Below are 18,239 nucleotides of genomic sequence, written 5' to 3'. Positions count from 1 at the left end.
GAATTGGGACAAGCTTTGGTATAAGATTCTTGCAAACCGGAGCTTCTCTCAAGAAGGCTCATGGTTCTGAGAGGGAACGTGTCACCTTCGTGTGCGAAACGACATACACTGCCTTTTCCCACCTTGATTTTTTATAGAGGCAACATAGACCAATAGGAGTTTCGTGCTAAATTTTGGAATTATTCCGGCTTCGTTTGGCCTTTTTATACATTAATTGAGTTTCTAGGCATTTAATGCACATAATTCAAATTTGTACTACAAGCACATGCTCCAGTGCACCAAAGTTGGTTCGAAAATCATTTATGTGTACTTGGGTGAATTTCTAGGTCCCATGCAAGAGATGAGAATGGAATTCAAACATCTGGGCATCGTGGCTTGGCCAGAAACATCGAGAAACTTGGTTTTTAAACTTCTGTAAATCCAAAACTCGCCTAAAAATCATGAAACTTGGCATGGTGTCATGACATGGCACCAACATGTTGTGGTATTTTTTTGTCCGATATGCGAAGGCGCACACAATAACAGCCAACAAAGTCAGTTTGGAACAAGTGTTGTCACATTGCAATCGGAAACACAAGTATTATTGAAACCGTGGGCATTCTACTTACCATTTACGTACCACCACGCATCCCCTCTATTTTATTGGCTATGAGGCATCATATGTGGCAGCTCTTTGAGTATGGGTGGCGTGCGATCAGACCCCTGCGCATGCTTTTCGGGAGGAGAGCCCTTTGATCTCCATCCGCCGCCCACCTCTCTCCCAACGTCTCCATTAATGGTGCCCGAGCCACTGTTTTATGCTGTGGTACGTCTCACTCGACTGAGATTTAAGAAGAAAAAAGAAAATTTGGCACGGATATTGATGTAAGATCTGACGGACATATAGCATCGACTTCGACTTATAGCAAGATTGGTATGAATATATAAGGACGATGACAGTGAATAATAATTGTCTTACATATTTAGGAAGATAACTAAAAAGCCACATGCGACAATGCCCGGAATACACAAGGGCAAAAGAAGAAGAAAGATGCAGACAACGATCTGGCTCGCTAATCTCTACTTTCTTGATGCGTTGCTGCAGGCCGCGGAGACTAGTTCTCGTGGCGAGTGGCGATGAGCTCTTTCGTGTTCTCAATACGCTGCTTGAGAGCATCCACGGATTCCTCCATCAGCCTTCCTCGCTCGATGCGGAGCATGGCATTCTCGTCCATAAGTTTCTTGATGATGACGTTCGTCTTCTACAACAAGGCAGTGGTCTCCATGTACTGCTTCGTCGTCCCGGCGATCTTTGCCCTCAGCAGGTCCCGCTCGGTGCAGAGTTTCACCTTGTCCTCCCCTATTCCCTGGATGATGCTGGTAGCATTTTGAAATGTGGCATTCATCTCGTCCTGCAGCTTCATCCAGCCAGAGAACTTATCCATCAGGTCATCGAGCATAGTGCACACGTGCATGTGAGAGTCCTCGCGTGCCTGCGATACATTTTCCCAGACTGCTGTGGTGCAGGAGGACCTCTCTGCTACATTCGCGACATGGCGGGACATCTCTGCTGCTTCTGTGGCGTGTCCGGACCAGTCTGCTGCATTGACGGTGTGGCGAGACCTCTGTGTTGCTTCGGCGGCACGGCGGGGCCTTTGTGCTGCTACGGCAGCGCGGTCGGACATGTTTGATGCTTTCGCGACAAGGTGGGACATCTCTCGTGCTTCTGCTTCCATGCTCGCCTCTCCCTGGTAGTAATCTCTTGACCCAGAACTCATGCGGGCCATGGCAGATGAAAGGGAACGACGATGAAAGACTTGTTTGTTTTTGTGGATGAGGAGTTGAGGAGGAAAGTGCAGTCATCTTGGAGTAGGTAGTATTTATAACTGAGTACTAATACGCTCCTAAGTGGGAAACCGTTTAGGTTTTGATCGGCGTGAACAGGTATGCAATTAAATATAGCATGCTAGTATTTTGGAATGTGACGGGACGGAATCTCATAATTTATTGGCGGTTCTAGTTCCGAAGTGCAACACTATTCCCGAATGGTGTAATGCGGGCACGCGTTCTCAGCCGCGTACGTGGCGTTTGCACCATAGGGTGCACCGCAATAGGCGATGTTAGCACACGTCTTGTTCCATCAACCGTGCGCGCTCGTTATTACTATCGTGCATGCTTCTTTTAATTAGAATGTGAGACCGTCTAGCACACACTGAAGGAAATATGCCCTAGAGGCAATAATAAAGTTGTTACTTATATTTCCTTATATCATGATAAATGTTTATTATTCATGCTAGAATTGTATTAACCAAAAACTTGATACATGTGTGAATACATAGACAAAACAAAGTGTCCCTAGTATGCCTCTACTTGACTAGCTCGTTAATCAAAGATGGTTAAGTTTCCTAACCATAGACATGTGTTGTCATTTGATGAACGGGATCACATCATTAGGAGAATGATGTGATGGACAAGACCCATCTGTTAGCTTAGCATAATGATCGTTAAGTTTTATTGCTATTGCTTTCTTCATGACTTATACATATTCCTATGACTGTGAGATTATGCAAATCCCGACTACCGGAGGAACACCTTGTGTGCTATCAAACGTCGCAACGTAATTGGGTGATTATAAATATGCTCTACAGGTGTCTCCGAAGGTGTTTGTTGGGTTGGCATAGATCAAGATTAGGATTTTCCACTCCGAGTATCGGAGAGGCATCTCTGGGCCCTCTCAGTACTGCACATCACTATAAGCCTTGCAAGCAATGTGACTAAAGAGTTAGTTATGGGATGATGCATTATGAAACGAGTCAAGAGACTTGCCGGTAACGAGATTGAACTGGGTATGATGATACCGATGATCGAACCTCAGGCAAGTAACATACCGATGACAAAGGGAACAACATATGTTGTTATTGCGGTTTGACCGATAAAGTTCTTCGTAGAATATGTAGGAACCAATATGAGCATCCAGGTTTTGCTATTGGTTATTGACCGGAGATGTGTCTTAGTCATGTCTACATAGTTCTCGAACCCATAGGGTCCGCACGCTTAACATTCGATGATGATTTGTATTATGAGTTATGTGTTTTTGGTGACCGAAGTTTGTTTGGAGTCTCGGATGAGATCACGGACATGATGAGGAGTCTCAAAATGGTCGAGAGGGAAAGATTGATATATTGGAAGGTAGTATTCGGACATCAGAAGGGTTCCAGAGTGTATCGGGTACATACCAGAGTACCGGAAGGGTTACCGGAACCCCCCAGGGAAAGATATGGGCCATATGGGCCATAGGAGGGAGGCTAACCAGCCCACAAGGGGCTGGTGCGCCACCCACAAGGGATGAGGCCAAATTGGACTAGGGAAGGGGGCGCCACCCCCTTTCCTTCTCCTACTCCATCTCCTTTCCCCCTTTCCCCCTCCATGAGAAGGAAAAAAAGGGGGGCCGAATCCTACTAGGACCGGGAGTCCTAGTAGGACTCCCCCCTTATGAGGCACCCCCTAGGGCCGGCCTCCTCCCTCTCCCTCCTTTATATACGTGGGCAGGGCACCCCTTGGAGTCACAATAATTGTTCCAACCCGTGTGCAGCGTCTCTCTCCATAGTTTGCTCCTCCGGTCATAGCGTCGTAGTGCTTAGGCAAAGCCTTGCGCAGATCACATCACCGTAACCACGCCATCATGCTGTCGGAACTCTCCCTCGACCCTCCGCTAGATCAAGAGTTCGAGGGACGTCATCGAGCTGAACGTGTGTAGAACTCGGAGGTGCCGTACGTTCGGTACTTGGATTGGTTGGATCGTGAAGACGTTCGACTACATCAACCGCGTTACTAAACGCTTCCGCTTTCGGTCTACGAGGGTACATGGACACACTCTCCCGTCTCATTGCTATGCATCTCCTAGATAGATCTTGCGTGATCGTAGGAATTTTTTTAAAATGATGCGTTCCCCAACAGTGGCATCCGAGCCAGGTCTATGCGTAGATGATATGCACGAGTAGAACACAAAAGAGTTGTGGGCGATAATAGTCATACTTCTTACCACCAACGTCTTACTTTGTTTCGGCGGTATTGTTGGATGAAGAGGCCCAGTCCGACATTACATGACCGCATTCATGAGACTAGTTCTATCGACGTGCTTTGCACACAGGTGGCTGGCGGGTGTCTGTTTCTCCAACTTTAGTTGAATCGAGTTTGACTACCGCCGGTCCTTGTTGAAGGTTAAAACAACACACTTGACAAAAAATCATTGTGGTTTTGATGCGTAGGTAAGAATGGTTCTTGCTAGAAGCCCGTAGTGGCCATGTAAAACTTGCAACAACAAAGTAGAGGACGTCTAACTTGTTTTTGTAGGGCATGTTGTGATGTGATATGGTCAAGATGTGATGAGATATAAATTGTTGTATGAGATAATCATGTTTTGTAAAAGTTATCGGTAACTGGTAGGAGCCTTATGGTTGTCGCTTTATTGTATGAAATGCAATCGACATGTAATTGCTTTACTTTATCACTAAGCGATAGCGATGGTCGTAAAAGCAATAGTTCGCGAGACGACAATGACGCTACGATGGAGATCAAGGTGCCAAGCCGGTCACGATGGAGATCATGAAGATGCTTTGGAGATGGAGATCAAAGGCACAAGATGATGAAGACCATATCATGTCACATATTTTCATTGCATGTGATGTTTATCTTTTATGCATCTTATTTTGCTTAGTACATCGGTAGCATTATAAGATGATCCCTCACTAAATTTCAAGATATAAGTATTCTCCCTGAGTATGCGTCGTTGCTATAGTTCATCGTGCCGAGACACCACGTGATGATCGGGTGTGATAAGCTCTATGTTCACATACAATGGGTGCAAGCCAGTTTTGCACGTGCAGAATACTCGGGTTAAACTTGACGAGCCTAGCATATGAAGATATGTCCTCGGAACATTGAGAGCGAAAGGTCGAACATGAATCATATAGTAGACATGATCAACATAGTGATGTTCACCATTGAAAACTACTCCATCTCACGTGATGATCGGACATGGTTTAGTTGATATGGATCACATGATCATTTAGATGACTAGAGGGATGTCTATCTAAGTGGGAGTTCTTAAGTAATATGATTAATTGAACTTAATTTATCATGAACTTAGTCCTAATAGTATTAGCATATCTATGTTATAGATCAATAGCTCGCGTATTGCTCCCCTGTTTTATTTTTAATATGTTCCTAGAGAAAACTAAGTTGAAGGATGATAGTAGCAATGATGCGTACTTGGTCCGTGATCTGAGGATTATCCTCGTTGCTGCATAGAAGAATTATGTCCTTGATGCACCGCTAGGTGACAGGCCTATTGCATGAGCAGATGTAGATGTTATGAATGTTTGGCAAGATCGATATGATGACTACTTCATAGTTTAGTGCACCATGCTTTACGGCTTAATACCGGGACTTAAAAAACGTTTTGAACGCCATGGAGCATATGAGATGTTCCAAGAGTGGAAATTAGTATTTCAGACTCATGCCCGTGTCGAGAGGCATCAGACTGTCGGTGTCAAAACCGGCGGATCTCGGGTAGGGGGTCCCGAACTGTGCGTCTAGGATCGATGGTAACAAGAGACAGGGGACACGATGTTTACCCAGGTTCGGGCCCTCTCTATGGAGGTAATACCCTACTTCCTGCTTGATTGATCTTGATGAATATGAGTATTACAAGAGTTGATCTACCACGAGATCGTAATGGCTAAACTCTAGAAGTCTAGCCTATGAATATGGTAATGAGTATATATGATGTCCTTTCCGGACTATCCCCTTCGGTTTATATAGACACCAAGGGGATCTAGGGTTTACATGGAGTCGGTTAGATAAGAAGGAATCTTCGGTCGCCAAGCTTGCCTTCCATACCAAGTAGAGTCCAATCCAGACACGGTGCGGTCTTCGGTCTTCATGTCTTCACAGCCCATCAGTCCGGCCCATAGATAACAGGCCGGACGCCCGAGGACCCCTTAGTCCAGGACTCCCTCAGTAGCCCCTGAACCAGGCTTCAATGACGAGGAGTCCGGCGCGCAGATTTGTCTTCGGCATTGCCAGGCGGATTCCCTCCTTCCGAACTCCAGAATAGTCTTCGGACGAAACAAGTGCATCCAGACCTGTTACGCACACCATACACAACCGCAGAGAGAATATAATATTTGGATGAATCCAATCTATTGACATCGTCTCTCCAACACGGCATCGTGTCTGTCCAGTTATAATTTCGAACCGTTTTTCTTCTGCTATCCCACGTTTCGAGACACGGTTGCTATTGGCACGTCTTGTCGAAACAGAGACCGTGTCCCCTTATTGCGGGATTCTCATCAATGCGGGCATGGGTAACTCAACCATGCCGTTCATACAGTCCTAGGGAACAGGCGAATCCTAAGGCGAGTGAGGAGGCGTTTTAATATCTGTTGCCTTTATAAGGGGATAAGGATTCCCCCTTCCTCTCCTCATGCCTTCTCTCCATCTTTGCCCTTCCGATCTCAAGCTCCAGCGCCAAAGTTCCCATCTCCTTTCCACTCAAGAAACCATGTCCGGATCTGGTGGTCAGGGCAAGTGGATGGTCTCCTCCGTCAAGGAGGAGGACATTACTGAGCTCCGGGCAGCCGGATATTTGGCAAAGGAGATCGCCCATCGTCTGCCAGCCGAGGGACAAGTCGTCCCCACACCGGAGCCCACAGAGAGAGTAGTATTCATCCCCCATTTCCTCCGCGGGCTAGGGTTTCCACTCCACCCTTTTGTCAGCGGGTTGATGTACTATTACGGGACAGATTTCCATGATCTGTCCCCGAATTCCTTCCTCAACATCTCGGTGTTTATCGTCGTGTGCAAGGCCTTCCTCCGCATCCATCCCCACTTCGGGCTGTGGCTCAAAGTCTTTAATGTGAAACCGAAGGTGGTGGATGGTCAGCACGCAGAGTGCGGAGGGGCCATGGTGAGCAAGCTATCCAACGTCTCCTGGCCCAAAGGCACCTTTATAGAGACAGTAAAGGAATGGCAAAAGCAGTGGTTCTACATCATAGAACCTCGCGGCGCCACCTGGGCCGCTGCAGCTGAATTCCGCTCTAGTTCTCCCACGCGGCTCACCTCCTGGGTCGGGAAGAGGCTGGACTGGTGTTCACCTGACGAGCTGATAGCGCTCCAGACGCGCGTTCAAGGCATGGTGACCAAGGATGTCAAGATCGTCGATGTTATCCACGTGATGTTGGTCCGTTGGATTCTTACGTGCCAGCGCCGAAGCCGCCCTTTATGGGAGTTCAATCCGAAGAAGCACCAGATCATGAGAAGGCTCTTCGACACTTCTCATGAAGGGGCCTGGAAGTTGCTCTTTAAGGGCAACGAGAAGCCACCGGCCATGGACTCAGACCATGGTCACAATTGTAAACGCCCCACCAGCGAGGTATGTTTCTTTTGACGTATTCCCAACTTGAATGTTTCGAGGATGACGTCTGAGATTTATTATTGCTCCTTCAGGACTGGGTGGAGAAGGCGCAGCGGATCCAGTGTCTGGCGCCGCTGCCCGAGGAACCGGTCATCCCGCACCTGGCGAGGATGCTGGTGCCGGCGCCATATACGGCGCTGGAGAAGAAGGCCAAGAAGAAGGCCAAGGGGGCCAAGAGTGGCCCCCGTCGCAAGGGTGCTTCAGACGTGATGTCCGAAGACGACGAGGCCCATTCCTCCGTCCCCGAGGACAATGACGAGGAAGAAGAGGAGGAGGAGGAAAACAACCCTCCTCCCGAGGATAAGAAGAAGAAGAGGATGGACCCATCACATCCGGAGGAGAAAGCGCCCAAAAAGGGGAAGGGCGCCCAAGCGGTCAACACCACGTGGGACATTGACAGTAGTCCGGAATGACGCCCCCTGAGGGAGTCCTGGATTACGGGGTCTCCGGACAGCCGGACTATATCCTTTGGCCGGACTGTTGGACTATGAAGATACAAGATTGAAGACTTTGTCCCGTGTCCGGATGGGACTTTCCTTGGCGTGGAAGGAAAGCTTGGCAATACAGATATGTAGATCTCCTCCCTTGTAACCGACTCTGTGTAACCCTAGCCGCTTCCGGTGTCTATATAAATCGGAGGGTTTAGTCCGTAGGACAAAAGACAATCATACCATAGGCTAGCTTCTAGGGTTTAGCCTCTACGATCTCGTGGTAGATCAACTCTTGTAATACTCATATCATCAAGAACAATCGAGCAGGACCTAGGGTATTACCTCCATCAAGAGGGACCAAACCTGGGTAAACATCGTGTCCCTTGCCTCCTGTTACCATCCTCCTTAGACACATAGTTCGGGACCCCCTACCCGAGATCCGCCTGTTTTGACACCGACATTGGTGCTTTCATTGATAGTTCCACTATGCCGTCGCCATAAGGCTTGATGGCTCCTTCGATCATCGGTAACGATGCGGTCCATGGTGAGGATTTCCTCCCCGGACAAATCTTCGTATTCGAAGGCTTCGCACTGCGGGCCAATTTGCTTGGCCATCTGGAGCTGATCGAGAGCTATGCCCCTCGCCATCAGGTCAGGTTCAGAAACTTAAACTACACTGCCGACATCCGCGGAGACTTGATCTTCGATGGATTCGAGCCCATGTCAGGTGCGCCGCACAGTCACGATGAGCATGACGTAACTCTGCCATTGGACAATATTTGGGAGATCGCATCTACAACTACTCTGGTCGTCAATCCGGAGCAAATCGCACCATCCAAGAATGGAGGGATAGACCCCTCCATGGATGCCGCACTCTCAGTGGCGATAGAGCCGGATACTGACGTCACCCCTTACGAGAGTCGTGTCTCTGAACCACTGGATTCGTCTCCGGCCACGGACTCCGAGACGCTTGCATCCGTGCCCATCGAATCCGACTGGGCGCCAATCATGGAGTTCACCTCCGCGGATATCTTTCAGCACTCGCCTTTCGGCGATGTGCTAAATTCATTAAGGTATCTCTCCTTGTCAGAAGAACCTTGGCTGAACTATGTCCGGCTAGAATGGGATGCGGACGACGAAGAAATTCGCTGCCCACCCACCACCCACTTAGTAGCCACTGTCGATGAATTAACCGACATGCTCGACTTCAACTCCGAAGACATCGACGGTATGGACGATGATGCAGTAGACGAACAGGAACCACCGCCCACAGGGCGCTAGACCGCCACCTCATCATATAATATATACGTGGTGGACACCCCCAAAGAAGGCAATGACGACGAGACAACAAAGGATGGCCCCTCCAAGAAGCAACCCAAGCGCCGACGTCAGTGGCGCCGCTCTAAGTCCCGCCATAGCAAAAGCAGTGATACCGGCACAGGAGACAATAACACTCCGGATAGTGCCGAAGACAACCACAATCACCTCCAGCACAATGTAGAGCGGGAGGATGAACAAGCTAGCCCTCCAGAGCAGGCGGCAGATGGAGAACCAGAGGAGGACAATTACATGCCTCTCTCCGAAGACGAGGTGAGCCTCGGCGACGAAGAATTTATCGTGCCTGAGGATCCCGTCGAGTAGGAGCGCTTCAAGAGCCGGCTTATGGCCACAGCAAATAGCCTGAAGAAAAAGCAACAACAGCTTCAAGCTGATCAAGACTTGCTAGCAGACAGATGGACTGAAGTCCTTGTGGCCAAGGAATATGAACTCGAGCGCCCCTCCAAGAGTTACCCGAAACGCAGGTTGCTACCTCACCTCGAGGAGGAAGCATTGAAACCACCATCACCAGTGTACGATGCGGCTGACCGGCCACCACGTGACCAAGCCAGAGAGGCGTTTCAGCCTGAAGTTCAGCCTGCACCCCGCCGCCACTCAATCAAAAATACCAAGGCCCGGGGCAACACATGGGACCTGCGAGACGTATTGGACAACAGGGCAAAACTTGCAAGATCAATATATGGGTCACGGGGGCGCGCGCCAACGCGGGACGATGACCGTCGCACCGGATACACTAAAGGTAAATCCGGCCAGGCCAAATACAGCAGACAAGACTCATATGAACTACGTTGGGATATATCCCGGCACAGAGGCGCCGCACCCCCCTATGCTTCACTGATGAAGTTATGGATCACGAATTCCCGGAGGGTTTTAAACCCATAAATATCGAATCGTATGATGGCACAACAGATCCCGCTGTATGGATTGAGGATTTCCTCCTTCACATCCACATGGCTCGCAGCGATGATCTACATGCTATCAAGTACCTCCCACTAAAACTCAAAGGACCAACTCGGCATTGGCTGAATAGCTTGCCAGCAGACTCCGTCAGCAGTTGGGAGGATTTGGAAGGCGCATTCCTTGACAACTTCCAGGGCACTTATGTGCGACCGCCGGATGTTGATGACTTGAGCCATATAACTCAGCAGCCAGGGGAATCGGCCAGGAAATTCTAGACATGCTTCCTAACTAAGAAAAACCAAATTGCCGACTATCTGAATGCAGAGGCCTTAGCGGCATTCAAGCATAACATCCGTGACGAGTGGCTTGCCCGGCATGTTAGCCAGGAGAAGCCGAAGTCTATGGCAGCCCTCACGACACTCATGGCCCACTTTTGCGCGGGCGAGGATAGCTGGCTGGCTCGCAGCAACAACACATCCAAGAATCTGGGCACTCCGGATACCAAAGATGCCAACGGCAAACCACGACGCAACAAACACAAGCACCGTAAATACGGCGATAAAACCAAAAATACGGCAGTTAATGCCGGGTTCGGGGTCTCAAAGTCTAGTCAGCGGAAGGGCCGCCCAAAAATACAATTCTTGGTCCATCCAGTCTGGATCGCATACTCACTCGTCAATTCCAAATTCATGGCACCCTAGAAACACCAGCCACCCGTACCAACAGAGAATGATGGGTCTTCAAACAAGCCGACAAGGCAGGCGCCAAACACGAAGAGGGGTCTCAAAGCGACGACAGTGACGAAGAGCCCAGATCACCGAACACAGGAGGGCAAAAGAAATTCCCCCTCCCCCCATATTCAATCGGTAAATATGGTAAATACCACCCAAATTGCCCACTTGGACCAGATATGCACCCTTAGGGACAGCGGCTCAACGGAACTCGCCGTCCCACAATATAAGCTAGGGCCGGTCACCTTCAACCGGACGGATCGTCCGGTTAACGCCAATCGGGGCAATCCAACCGCACTAATTCTCGACCCAATAGTAGACGGGTTCCACCTCACTCGAGTCCTTATGGATGGAGGTAGCAGTTTAAATCTGCTTTACCAGGATAGAGTGCGTAAGATGGGCATCGATCATTCAGTGATCAAGTCCACTAAAGCCACTTTTAGAGGCATCATACCAGGTATGTAGATCAGCTGTACAGGCTCCATTGCCCTCGAGGTAATCTTCGGATCACCAAAAAATTACCGTATCGAAGAGTTAATCTTCAAAATCGCCCCTTTCCGTAGTGATTATCAAGCACTGCTCAGGTGAACCGCGTTCGCTCGATTCAATGCGGTGCCACATTATGCCTACTGTAAGCTCAAAATGCCCGGTCCACGTGGCGTCATCACAGTTCAGGGAAAGTCCGAACCTTCCTTCGGCACCAACAAATACATCACTGCCTTAGCAGCAGGAAGACCGAGCAGCACCTTGCAGCCGAACCTTGAGTCGGCACCTAGGCTCCCAGACACCGTCAAGGGGCTCCGAATTACTTTGCGGAAGGATACCCCGGCTCATCCAGGGCTCAACTAAACACTCCGGCGACGGCCATGACAGGCCGCACTCAACGATTCAACCACCCTCCGGCATGCAAACATTTCTTATATTTCCTTTGCAGGTTCACCTTCGCATCGAACAGGACGGACTCCGCATAAGCTACTCGAACGCATCAGGGGATCCTTAGACGTTCCCCGCAGCGAATGTCCGGCTACAATAACGGTTCCGCACTCAACCTCTTCCCCCTGGTCACAGCAGGTTCTGCTATCACAACCTTTTTATCACATTACTTGTATCCATACGCATAGACATACTATTCAAATACAACATGTGGATTCATATGACGTTTACCTGCCTACTATTTCTTATCGAAGTCATTCGTCAAGTGGTATCCGTACACAGCGATACGCCTTAAATATGCCAGGGGCTTCGTCTTCCCGTAACACGGCAATAAAAGTCCGAACACCTTCACGGAAGTTCGGCACCCCGAACTTATAGCATTATATGCATCAGCTCCGAATCATGTCTTGGGTCAATAGTTGGGTTTGCTAGGCTCCTATGTTTTGGTACCTTACGTTCCGCTATATCGGCTAAGGTAGCACTGGGAGAACTACTGTGATTGTATCTCGGTTCTTCCGGACGAGCACCTCAGTAGAGAAAGCCGAAAACTGACTGTCATGATACGGCAAGAGCTAGTCAGCTGTTCGAGCGGTCGCAAAATCTTTACGGATTTCTCCCGCATAATGCCATAACCAATGCAGCGTGCGATGGATCAGCTTTTTTCTTCGATCAGGCGCTTATAGAGCCCCTAGTACGGTCTTCCAAACGCAAGGGGCTGCACCGACCATACTAAAGCTCCTATGGCTAAGTGAGAGTGATAAAGCCCTATAGCCCGATTGCCTGGTTCGTTGTGCTGAGCACCTCCTTCGGAGGATGCAAAACTAGGATAAAGAGTGCTCAGGTTTATCCTGAACACCCCCGTACTCCTTACGTGGGGGCAGAAGCCGACGATTGGCCAACTCTCAGCCTTAACATACAAACGGCCGCACAGGAGGGTAGACTTTTATATAACAGGTGACATATCAACGACCTTGTTCAAAAATACAACGGTCAACATGATCGACATTCATGGAAATATAATGTCCATGGTACATAGCTCCGCTGCAAGGTAGGATCCTTTCAGGACACTCTTATAATACAATGTGGGCTGGCGGTGCTCCTTCCCCTCCGGCGGTCCCTCGGTCACTAGCTTTTCGGCATCCATCTTCCCTAGTGCACCTTTGCGAGGGCGAAGGCCATTCGCGCTCCTTCTATACAGACCGATCACTAGATGACGTCAAGTCGAGGGCAAGCGCTTACAAGCCGCCTCACGAGCCTGAAGTAGCTGCTTGGAAACAGCTCGGTAGGCCATCGCTGGATAACTACATCTTTCATGGCTAGTTCCGCCGCCTTATGCAATTCGATCAGCTGTTTCAGTTGATCGGCAAAAGGCACCGGATAATTCGGCGCCAAATACTGTGACCAAAAGAGCTTATCGGCGGTGCTCCTTCCTTCGGCTCGGTAGAAGTGAGCGGCATCTGATATACTGTGAGGTAGCTCGGCAAATACACCTGAGAAGTCCGGAGTCACAATCAGAAACATAGTGTTCCCTTCAAATATTTGCTTTACATGGGAAAAGCTTACCCGCCGCGATCTTCCTCGCTTCTTGGATCCACTGCAGGGCGCTTTGGGTTTCCCCCTAAGCGTCGCTCGTAGCTTGACGCGCCTCGGTGAGTTCAGAATCTTTCTCCGTTAAATTCTGCTCCAAGGCCTCGCATTTCCTTACGTCCTCTTGCAGCTCCTGCTCAGCTTTAATAACTCTGGCTTCGTGTTTCTCACGAAGAGTCCGCTCCGTGGCCGCCTTTTTCTCGGCCTCGGCAACGGCCCTTTTGAGGGCCTCGACTTCGGTCATAACCCCTAGCACAAATTAAGCGGCTTATTTCATACTGAACATTTATTTCACAATAAATGCGCGCAAACGCTTGTGCATACCTTGTTTATCCCTCAACTGCATTTTTAATTGGCCAATTTCTTCCATGGCCCGCTCCAGACTTTGATTCGGTCCGGAGATCTCCGCAGTGCGAGAGGCAGCAGTCGCTGCAGGTATCTGCTTGGAATAGAAGAGAAATCAATATCACTCAATGAGTCTTCCTTTGATCATCAATGTGATCCCCTGTTCGGTTCCTTCTTTCGCCGAACAGGGTATCAGGGGCTACTATCTATACTATGACACTCTTCGGCAAACTTATAAAACATACCTAAAAGCCTCTTATAAGGCTGATACATGCTTCGTTCAGTCCACTCTCGGTTGACTGAATCTTCTCAATCACCGCACCCATAAGGTGTGGCGCCCCAAGACCGGAGCTTCAGATGCCTTCCATGGTTTCCGAGATTCGTGGTGTGATTTGTTTTTTGCTTGTTGCTTTCATCATTGCATCATGTCATCATGCCATCATTTTCTCAAAGCCAACTAAAACCCACTTAAATAAATTGCATGGATCTTCAGTCCATTTAAACGAAGGGTGACTTCTCTTTATAACGTATCCTCCCTATATTAGGGAGCTATTATAAAGTATTCCAGGGATGTGGAATTACTGTGACACACTTCCAATTTAAACTCTCAAGTCTTTTCTGCTTCGAGTTTCTCCTCAAACTTTGCCATATATTCATTCATCATTGTCCGGAGCTCCACCAAAAATCCAAACATTTTTGGACCTTCCTAACCCTCACTTCCTATTCGAACCATTTGAATTTAAATCAAATGAGTTTGAATTTAAACTTTGAAAAATGCCCACTCCATTTTTCTTGGATCGTACACATTTTTGCGAGTCCGGGAATATTATCCGCGTGCGCTAATTCTTTCCCTAACCCCTCCCTCTTTCTTTTCTTCTCCACTTTTGTTTGCTGCTATAGAAATAAGAAGAGAGAGAGAGAGCTTGCGTCGGCGGCCTCCTGGGCCTTCCAACCTCCCACGATGGCCCACCAAAGGCCATCCAGCCCCGCAGGCCCAACCATCCATCCTAACCAGTCTAACCCTAGCCTCTCTCGATCCCCTGGCATCTCCCTCGTCTCCCCCCAGCACCGCCACTCACGCAGGCATCGAGCTAGGAGAGCGTCGCGCTCAATCCTTCTCTCGCTCGCTGCCCACCTCCTGCTCGATCTCCCTCACTCCCTCGTCTCCTTCCCCTGCTCGTGCACTAGAGAGGAGCAAGAGCCTCTCACTCGATCCCGTACGCACGAGCCGTGCGCCCGATCCCCACCATCGCCAGCGCGCCCTGTCACCCGGTCGCTGGACCTCGCCTGGCCTTCCTCCACCACCACCGCTGGCCTGCTTCCCCTCCTGCAACCTCATCCCAGACGACAGCCGGAGCCCCCGCCACCACCTTGCTCTGTCGCCCGCCTTCCTCGCGAACCGCCGCTTTAGGCCGTCGGTCGTGGAGACCACCGCGACCAGGAGGAGCTCCCCGCTCCAACGTGCTCCTCCCTCACCTCGGATGCGTCGCCGGCCAACCTTTGCTTGAGCACGCGCCTGAGTCGGCTCAACCCCGCGTCCTCGCCTATAGCGCCTCAAGCTCACTGCGCTCGATCCCCCGCATCCTCTGCTCGCGAGCCTCGCCCGTTTGCCTCCGTCCTCAACCACGCCGGCCACCGGAGCCGTTGCCGGCTACCACCCCATCGTAGCTCCATGTAGCCTACTCTGCTTCCCCTCCTCGTGCCTAGGCGGAGCAGCTTCACCGCTGGCCGAAGTCCCGCAGGAGCAGGAGCTCATGCCGTCTCTGTCGTCCAGCGTCGCCTCCCGCCTTCCTCTCCTGCACCTCGTGCCCGCCAAGTTCCAGGAAACCCAAGTATGACCTCGTGTACGTCTACGTGGTGAGCCGCCAAGTTCCACGAAGCTCCAACTTCGACTACATTGTGAGAAGAAGAACGCCAAGTACCTCTACGAAAACGAACATGCACCACTACGCCCGGAGGCCTCGGATCCGTCAAGTCCAACAACGAATGTGCTCAACTACCCACGACCCCGAACGTCTACGAAAATGGGTACTACTACCGTCACTGATATCACGAGAACCTCTACCTATGAACCATAGAGCAAGTGAGAACCTCTACCGACGAACTCAGAGCGTGTACGATGACCGATGTCGAAGACCCGTGCACGACTACCGTCGACCACGAAGGGCTTGGAATCATCAAGTACCTCTCCGAAAGAACGTGAACGACTACTTCCACAATGAACGTGAACGACTACCTTCGCGAGAACAACTACATCCCGTCAAACTCGTTCCGCCCCGAAAACGCACGCTTCGAAGGTATAACCACTGAGACGACGCCCGTGAACGAATGTTGTGTGATGTATGAGATGCTCGTGGTTGCACTGTGTCCGAGTTGTTCTTTGCGAGTTCCTCGTTGCCTTGCCGTCGGCATGTGGGAACCCGGTATCCGGGATCACCCCACCATCCTTGCATGACACGCTCCTGTCACTTTTCCTTTTGCACTGGTATCTCCATGAGCTACCGGAACCGAGATGTTGTCGTGGCATCATTTTCAGATTCGTTGCCGTGGCACCCTTCCGTTTCCGCCACTTTGACAAATGCTTCATAATATGCTCATGCCAACATTTTCATAAAATTGCATAAACTCGAACATGGCATCCGCATCATGTTAACAACATCAAGAATGGTTTAAATTGTTGTTTGTATTAATTTGCTAAATGCATATGGGGATTTACCGAATTTGTTGTTTGTCATATCCGACCCCATTTAAATTGTTTAGATAGTATAGTTTTGTTATGCTTCACCTCTTACCATGTTAATTAACATCTAATTTTGTTGAGTACTTAAACAATATCGAACTAAATAATTGACGTGGTGTTTCGCCAATATGCAACGGAGTTGCATATTGAGCTCCACTTAATTTGTAGTATTGTTTGTGCACTTCGCCATGCCATGCCTCATTAAACCGGACATGCATCATTACTTGGTTGTGCATCATGCCATGGTTATGTGATGGTTGTTTACTATGTTGTTTGGTTCTTTCCTGGTTGCTTCTCTCGTTAGCTTCGGTTTCGTTCCGAAGTTGTGAGGTTTCATTCGACTACATCCGTTTGTCTTCTTCATGGACTCGTTCTTCTTCCTTGCGGGATCTCAGGCAAGATGACCATACCCTCGAAATCACTTCTATCTTTGCTTGCTAGTTGCTTGCTCTATTGCTATGCCGCGATGCCTACCACTTGCTTTGCCATGCCTCCCATATTGCCATGTCAAGCCTCTAACCCACCTTCCCTAGCAAACCATTGTTTGGCTATGTTACCGCTTTCCTCAGCCCCTCTTATAGCGTTGCTAGTTGCAGGTGAAGATTAAGTTTGTTCCATGTTGGAACATGGTTATGTTGGGATATCACAATATCTCTTATTTAATTAATGCATCTATATACTTGGCAAAGGGTGGAAGGCTCGGCCTTATGCCTGGTGTTTTGTTCCACTCTTGCCGCCCTAGTTTCCGTCATACCAGTGTTATGTTCCTTGATTTTGCGTTCCTTACACGGTTGGGTGTTATGGGGACCCCTTGACAGTTTGCTTTGAATAAAACTCCTCCAGCAAGTCCCAACCTTGGTTTTACCATTTTCCTCACCACCACCTACTTTTCCCTTAGGAGTCACGCTCCCGAGGGTCATCTTTATTTTAACCCCCCCGGGCCAGTGCTTGTGTAAGTGTTGGTCCTAAACAGAGCCACTTGCAGCGCCACCTCGGGGAAACTTGAGGGTTGGTTTTAGTTGTACATAGTGTTCATCCCGTGTTGCCGTGAGAACGAGATATGTGCAGCTCCTATCGGGATGTCGGCGCATCGGGCGGTCTTGCTGGTCTTATTTTACCATTGTCGAAATGTCTTGTAACCGGGATTCCGAGCCTTATCGGGCCTTCCTGGGAGAAGGAATATTCTTCGTTGACCGTGAGAGCTTGTGATGGGCTAAGTTGGGACACCCCTGCAGGGTTTTGAACTTTCAAAAGTCGTGCCCGCGGTTATGGGCAGATGGGAATTTGTTAATGTCTGGTTGTAGAGAACTTGAAACTTAACTTAATTAAAATGCATCAACCGCGTGTGTAGCCGTGATGGTCTCTTTTTGGCGGAGTCTGGGAAGTGAACACGGTTCTTGTGTTATGCTTGAACGTAAGTAGTTTCAAGATCACTTCTTGATCACTTCTAGTTCACGACCGTGCATTGCTTCTCTTCTCGCTCTTATTTGCGTATGTTAGCCACCATATATGGTTAGTGCTTGCTGCAGCTCCACCTCTCTACCTTTTCCTACCCATAAGCTTAAATAGTCTTGATCTCGCGGGTGTGAGATTGCTGAGTCCCCGTGACTCACAGATTACTTCAAACAGTTGCAAGTGCCGATGATAACCATGAAGGTGACGCAACTGAGCTCAAGTGGGAGCTCGATGAAGATCGTGTATGTTGTGTTGTTTCGTTTCCAGTTGATCAGTAGTGGAGCCCAGTCAGGACGATCGGGGATCTATTGAATTAGGGGTTG

This window comes from Triticum aestivum, chromosome 2A, assembly GCF_018294505.1.
Source record: "Triticum aestivum cultivar Chinese Spring chromosome 2A, IWGSC CS RefSeq v2.1, whole genome shotgun sequence".
Taxonomy (NCBI): Eukaryota; Viridiplantae; Streptophyta; class Magnoliopsida; order Poales; family Poaceae; genus Triticum; species Triticum aestivum.
Note: the sequence above shows the minus strand (reverse complement) of the source record.